General features: G+C 49.1%; 1 long non-coding RNA gene across 3 annotated transcripts in view; it reads left to right on the top strand.

Moving 5' to 3' along the window:
- Nucleotides 1–2,650: 2,650 nt before the first annotated feature.
- The window catches only part of LOC128324055 (uncharacterized), a 56,940-nt gene continuing 52,078 nt past the window's right edge, over nt 2,651–7,512 (top strand). For 2 of the 3 annotated variants that reach the window (XR_008306607.1, XR_008306605.1), the window contains exons 1-5: nt 2,651–2,753; nt 4,793–4,870; nt 5,774–5,975; nt 6,589–6,783; nt 6,944–7,055. This is a non-coding gene — a long non-coding RNA (uncharacterized LOC128324055). Of the gene's footprint in view, nt 2,893–4,792; nt 4,871–5,773; nt 5,976–6,588; nt 6,784–6,943; nt 7,056–7,512 lie in introns of all 3 variants that reach the window. The other variant, XR_008306606.1, reaches the window with a different exon arrangement.

Raw genomic sequence — 7,512 nt, 5'->3', positions numbered from 1 at the left:
TGCCTGACGAAGGGTGATACTGATGACTAGGTAACAGCCCTACATATTTCAGAGATAGAAATATTTGCTGAAAAAACAGCTGACATGGTCGCACTCTGTGGAATATGCTCTGATTCTGGATGAAGGACACAGTGACAAGGATTCATAGGCAAGAGAAATGCAAGCCTTAATCCAACATGCCAGGGTAGCTTTAGATGGCTTCATTCCAATAGATGCCGGTTGAAAGGAGATGTGTCAGTCTTATGCAAGTCTTTAGTGCACCTGAGGCAAAACTTGAGTGCTCACTTCACATCAAGTGTATGCCAGACCTTCTCCTTTGGATGGTGAGGAGAAGGACAAAAGGTAGGAAGGATTATGTCCTGGTTCCTATGAAATGGAGTGTGAACCTTCGTGCAGAAGGTAAGGTCTGTTTTAAGGACTACTGTGTCTGGCTGAAAAAGGCAGAGATGTTTGCAGATGGCGAGTGTCCCCAGTTCCAAAACCCTATGTGCCAGTGTTACGACTATGAGGAATAAGACCTTATAAGTCAAGAGCTTAAGTGGAGCGTCTTGAGGGGTTCAAATGGAGGCTTTGTCAGAGCATTAAGTACTTTATTTAAATTCCATGAGGGGAACCTATGCACGGAGGAGGGTGCAAGATTAGATGCCTCTTTTAGGAACCTCCAGACTTCAGGATGAGAGGCCATGGAGATCTGGGATGACAAATGATGTAAAGATGAGAGAGCTGACAACTGTCTCTGACAAATGAAGTAAAGATGAGAGAGCTGACAACTGTCTCCCGAACATACTAGGCCATAATCCCTTGTCTACGCCTGCTTGGAGAAAAGAAAGTATCTGAGATATTGATGCTTTCAGAGGTGGAATCTTTTTGGACTTGGCCCACTTAAGGAAAACTGCCCATGTAGTCTGATATATTCTGACCATGGACTGGCACCTGGTAGCCAGAATAGTATCTTGGATATTCTTGGAGTACCCCTTGGTTGCTAGTAGGGTACGCTCAGTTTCCAAGCATGAAGCTGAACCCATGACAGCTCTGCAGGGGAAAGAAGACCCTGTTTGAGCAGGTCTGGGTGGTCTGGACAGGGCCACGGGGGTTCTACAGCCAGGGCCATGAGATCTGAGAACCATGGGCATCTCAGCTAGAAGGGGGTAACAAAGATCAGCTGGGTGCCCTGTTCCCTAAATTTCTGTATGACCTTCAGAATCAGTGCAAACAGAGGAATGGTGTAGAGTAGTCCCTGGGGTCATGGTTATGTTAGAGCAGCTATCCCTTCCACCTGGGGACAGTGGAACCGAGGCACTGAACAATGGCTCCCCAGCCCAAGTTGTTGGCATATGTTGTATGACCTGGATCTGGGGGACTTTGAGGAACTCCCCGGTCCAGGCATGGAGAAGTCCACCAGTGAAGGGAGTGGCGGAGGTGCAGGAAAATTGTGATAGGTATATGGGCTGTGGCCATGGTCTGGTCCTGATGAGGGAGCAGAAGCCACTGAAGGTTTCTGGAACGCCATCGTGCCCATGGGACCATGTCTATGCATTAGGGGTATGGACGGAACCAGCTGCTCGACTGGTTCAGGATCGAGTCTGAACCGGACCTAAACTGGAATGGACCTGTTCGGTCCGGCACCCCCCTCGAACCACCCCCTCCCAGTTTGGTTCAGTCCAGGGGTTTGCAAATGTAGATAGATAGATAGATAGTTTTTTGAAACTTATGCCCTCCAAAGTGGTGCAGGGGTCCGAGGAGGTTCCCCCTCTCCCGCCAGCCTCCCTTCCTTCCAAAACCAGCCTGTTCAGCTGTTCTTCGGCCCATTCTGACCTTTCCCCTGGCACGGTGCCCATTTTGGAGCTCCATTACATTAAATAGGGAGCACATTCAAACACTGCTGGAGAAAATCAAGGGTGTAGGGTAGGAAAGGGGAGCCACCCCCCTCAGGGAACTGGTTTCCTCTCCCAGCCCTTGATTTTTGCCCCTGCAAGGTCTCAATTCGGCCCTCTATTTAATGTAATGGAGACTGAACCAATTACATTAAATTGAGAACAAATGGGTCCCTCCCCCCTCCCCAGACCACTGGAACAGGGCAGGAGGGAGAGACCAACCTCTCCACAGGGGACCCTCTCCACCGTTTTCAAGGGGCAGACCTTCAGTGGTTTGCATGATTAGGTGATGGTGAGATGATGCAATAAATGGGGAAAGATATTATTATGGTCAGTGGACATATAGTCTGAACAGGCCCTCTGTAGAGACATAGAGGGGCTACTTCTGTGGGCCAGCATCTTTGACATCAGCCAGTCTGCGTCCATCTGCAGCTAGATTCCCCCAAACACCTCCACCTAAACATTGTACCTTTTAAATTAATATTCACACAACTATTTGGAGTTGGGTTGGAGGGTTAGAGAGCAGCACATGATCAGAACCTCTGTTTAGCTGAGCAAACCCAGGAAAAACACAAATAAACCAGGTGAGGTATCCATTGGTTCAGTCAGGAGCTGCAAGCTTGGAAAATCCTCTGAAGACCTAGGAGGTCTTCCCAGCATGCTTTGCACTGCCAGTAGACTGGAAAGCCATGTGATATAAGCAGCTGCTCTCTGACTGGCCATTAAGGAGCGGGAGGTAGACCCAACCCTGTTCAAGCTACTCTAGCTACAGGATCATAGAGTGTGTTTTGCAGAATGTCACTTCCATGGATGTCAGCCCCTGTAGCCAGAGCTCTGTTGTCTCCAGGCCTGCTGGGACCTGGTGACTGGGTACAGAAGGTAAATGGATACACAAGACCAAAAAAGCAAGGGAGAAGAGCTCTCCTTCCCTCCTATCTTGCTGAAGATCAGGGCACAGAAGCTGGGCTACCCTGCTTTGAGCAACCTGTGTTGGAGGGATTTTCATGAGTTCACATAGGTTAGAATGCCTCCTACCCTGATTTTGATTATTATGTGAACAGGCCTATTGAATGTTAGGTTGCTTTGAGAGTCTGTCTAGGCTAAAGAGTGAGATATAAATACACTCAGTCAATGAGCCGGGTCTCACAATCGGTGAGACCTGGTTTAGCAGGGTGCGTGGGGAGAGCGGGCTAAGCCCACTCTCCCCGCACATGAGTGGAGAGGGATCCCTGGGCGGCTGGATCGGCCACCCACACGATTTCCAGCTCCATGATGGAGCCAGTGGGGAGCTCGGGGGCCGCGCGGCCCCCGGAAGTTCCAGTATGCCCTGAGCGAGCGTGCAGGGCATACTGGGGAGACCCCCAGAGCTGTGAGGTGGCTTTTCACCTCCCCTCTGGGAGTCTACTCACAAGTAGCTGTGGTGCGGAGCCATGCTGCGGCTACTCACAATCAGATAGCCCGGGTTTGCGGAGCGCTCGCTCCATAAACCCGGGCTAAGGGGAGGGCTATAGAAGCAGGTGACCCGCTTGTAAACCACCGGGCTGGCCTCTGAGCCCGGTGGCTTACATGATCAGCAAAAATCGGGCTAGGCTCTCCCAGCCCAATTTTTGCCGATCATGAGAATAGCCCCAGTATGTCAATGTAATAAGCTTTAGCACAAGGTTCTTAATCTAGAGTCCAAGGAACTCCTAAGGGTCTATGGGCTAGGTCCAGATGTGGTGTGGAGGATTAAATATATAATTAAAGGTAGCTCCTGAAAATGTCATTTATAATCAAATATAATTAGGTTATACACATGATCACCCCCATGGTGGCGGGGGGAAAGGCAGGGATGAACCCTAGTTGACCAATGTCTGTTGGTGGGGTGCACGGACTGCACACCCACACGATCTGCCCTGCTCCAAGCAGTGTGGCTCTTCAGAGGCCAATACAATGTGTCCCAGCCTCTGGATATCCCACAATGTGCTGCACGATACATAGACCCACAACTGTGTATGGTGACCCCAGCACCATGGTTAAGGGCATGTTCCTGCCCTTAACCCTGGCTAAAGGCTGGCGTTAAAATTTAGGTTAGGCAGGGTGGAAGCACCGGGATCAGAAGTGATCCTCGTACTCCACACAAGCAGCCTAACCCAGTCTGGGCTGCCCTAGCTTGGGTTAAGCTGCTTGTGAAAATAGCCTTAGTATGTATTTTTCTTGCATTTTAATTATACCTTCACTGTTGACAAGTGACATCAGAGTGTAACAGGCTCTACTATTCCCAGCAATGAATATAAAAAGGGCCCAGATCTTTTTTTATGCAAATCCTTTGCTGCACTGAATTTAATTTGCTTCCTGGTGAGGTAGAATAAAATTCTTGAAATAACTGTCCTGACTACTTGTTTTCCCCACTCTAGTTTCTACTGGAGCTTTATAAAATATATTACAGTATATAAAAGGGGTGGGAGTCCATGAAGACCTGGGCAGGGGTGGGGTGGGATCCATAGAAGCAAAAAAGGTTAAGAACCCCTGCTTTATGTGAAGAGGTGTTGACAACTATGCTCCTGGTCAGCAACTAGATTTCCTGCATGGCCACTTAGAGAATAGGGTTGCAGTGAATGACCCTGACCTCCCTTTTCCAGGAGGTAGCATTGCAGAAAGTTCTGTTGCCACAAACGCCATTCTCTGCAATGCATTTTTGATGTGGATTAGCAACTAAAAGGCCAAGTGGAATTGTTCAGAGGCCCAGAGCTGCCCTGGAGGTCTTCAATTCTCGGACTCTCAACCTTGATTCAGTGGCTGCTCCTGCATTCCCACTTCCAATTGCCACAGTCTGCCTGTAAAAACTAAGTCAGGTATGGATGAAATAGATTTGTCTGGGAACTTGCAGTTCTTTTGTGGGTGGAAAAGTCTTACTGCAACCCCCTCTTGTCATGCAGGCTGCCAAACTGCATCTGTTGAACTTGTTTCTTTCTGGCTGTGGGCTTAACAGAGACTGACAGAGTCTGCAGCACCAGGTAATTCCATTGTCAGTTTCCACAACCTATCATACCTCGTTAAACAAAAGCAGAGAGAAATGCAATGAGGAAGAAAAAGTCAGGCAGAACTAAAGCTGCCAGAACCCATCCAATGCACAAGCCGTGCGTAGGCTCCTGAGACCACTGCCTGGAGCAGGGTTTCTCAATGTGTGGGTCCCCAGATGTTATTGGACTTCAACTCCCATAATCCCCAGACCCAGTGGCCTTTGGTTGGGAATTATGGGAGTTGAAGTCCAATTACATCTGGAGACCCACACGTTGAGAATCCCTGGCCTAGAGCATTCTACAGGTTCCTGAAGGTCATTGACACAGAGGCCACCAAATAAGATCAGATTTTGCCTACTGCTTCTAAAGGAAGAAACACCTTCTGGAATAATGGATAGCTTTCAGGATGCAGGGAGCAAGTGCATCACAGGAACAGTATTGTCTTGGGGTCACCACCTTTTCCCCAGCAGAGGCTCTGAGTCTTCAGCAATATGCATAGCAGGCAGGAATAGGTACAGCTTCTCACTGTACGAAGATGCATTGCAACAATGAGGGAAAGAGCAACTGTTTTGGTTTCTGCCTGTCATGCAGCTCTCATGAAGACAGGAAGCCTCTCCCATGAAAAAGTGGTGGGGCCCTAGTCTCTGTTTATTCAGTTAGCAAGGGGTTCCCCCCACCCCACTTAAGGGAATTAGAAAGGCAAAGGAACCCATTTTCAATGCCCATGCTAAATTCTGCCACATGTCGGGGCTATTCACACACACGGGCAAAACTGGGCTAAGGAAGTCCAGCTTGGTTTTGCTGGTGCATGAGAACCACTGCTGGGAGCCCCTTGGTTCCCAGCAGTAGAGCAGCAGCAAGCCTTCCCTTAACCTCATTTTTTTAATTGTCTGCCAGCTCCAGCTGCTTGCAGCCTGGGCTGGAAGACTGCAGGGCTCCCTGCAGGAGTGCAGCACCAGGGGATCCCCACTGCACTTGCATGGCGCATTATGGGAGTTCTGAGGGCCTCCCAGGCCTGCCGGCAGTGGTGGAGGATCATCGGCAAAGGAGGATCGGTGGAGGAGCATCAGCAAAGAGGAATGGCTCATCTGCGGGGGAGGTAAACTTTGAAAGGCTTCCTCCCCTTGCCCCTTGGAGCCCTTTCTCATGATCATGAGAAAGGGCTCGCAGTGTACTACTAGTAAATAACAAAGACATGCAAGTATTCCGGGAACCTTACATGGTTCTATCATCTTCCCCACGCACACCTTTTTATTTCCACAACAACCCTGTGAGGTAGGTTAGGATGGAAGAGAGTGACTGGACCAAGGTCATCCAGTGAGATTTTACAGTTGAGTAGCAATTTGAACCTTGGTTTCCCCAGTCCTAGTCCAACATTCTGATCCGTTTACCATAATGGTCATTCGGATACTGTTGGATAAGTGCAGAGAGCGCTTATCACTCCACAAGCATTGATTAACCGGTCAAGCCTCACTGTCTATGGTCTGACTCCCCAGCCAATGCATGTAAGTTTCAAGCAGGCTGTAGGTTTGAACTCTAGCCATCTCTTCTATTAGATATCGCCAACGACTGGCATCCTATCGAGACCCAGTTCCACAGCCATTGATAGGATCCAAAGCCCAAAGAGCTTTGAGTCTTAGCTGAGTGCCTTGTGTAGTTGCTATGCCTAATGCTCTTCTGGGGTTTCCCCTCTATTATTTCCATTCTTACAGTGATTGTTATGGAGAAACTAGGACTACAACCTTGGCTCTCTTTCTGAATTGCAAAAATCCAAAAACTTGCAAGGGGATCAAAATTCCATCTCCTGCTGACATAATAGCCTTGGTTTCCAAGCCACCACTTCAGAATCTCCACCCCAGCCAGGCAGGCAGCAGCCAACAAGTGGGGGGAATATACATGATTGCCAGGTAGGCAGCTCACAGTGGTGGGGGCAACTGCTTCCCAGCGCTATTTATCACCATCTGTCAGTCCTCCCTGCAAATGGCTGAGACCCTGCAGTAATGCCGGGTGGGCCTGTCATTGCCGAGAAGGCTGCTCAGCACCCTGATTTATGGCTTTGCTTTTCAGAGCTGCCTGGAATCGCTGAGATGCAGGATTTCTCTCTGGATGAAACTTCAGCAGAGATGCCCGAGGAGAAACATCCCTGCAGCAGCTGGGGGTGGGGGAGGTGACCCACAAGGTGCGGAGCAAGTGCTCTCATACTGTTATGTGTTTCCCCACTTCCCCGAGTGACAAGAGGTACCGGGGCAGCCCTACCTGGGTTTGGCTTCCTTTGGAGGAGAGATCACTTGGGACTTGCAGTGTTCTAGCAATATGTGCTTTATTTACAAATGTAAAGGCAGATTACCTTCCCAGCCAGCAGATCTGCCACTTGGCATCAGATCCATGGAGAGAGGCCCTGCACTCCAAGGTGCCTTTGTGCTCAGCTCTATCCCTCTCTCTCTCTCGTTCTGTCTGTCTCTCAAATGGCAAACTGCTAGTTTTTTACACTCACACCTTACATCAACTTTCACCTAAGAGCCAGTTATTGCTTTCTCTTAGCTTAAGAGCCACCTCGTTTGTAGAATAGAACAATATCGGATTGTAGAATAGAACAATATCGGACCTCTGAAAAGTATAAGCATGCATATGTATTC

This window comes from Hemicordylus capensis, chromosome 4 (assembly GCF_027244095.1).
Source record: "Hemicordylus capensis ecotype Gifberg chromosome 4, rHemCap1.1.pri, whole genome shotgun sequence".
NCBI lineage: Eukaryota > Metazoa > Chordata > Lepidosauria > Squamata > Cordylidae > Hemicordylus > Hemicordylus capensis.
Note: the sequence above shows the minus strand (reverse complement) of the source record. Positions and strands in the feature narration are given on the sequence as shown.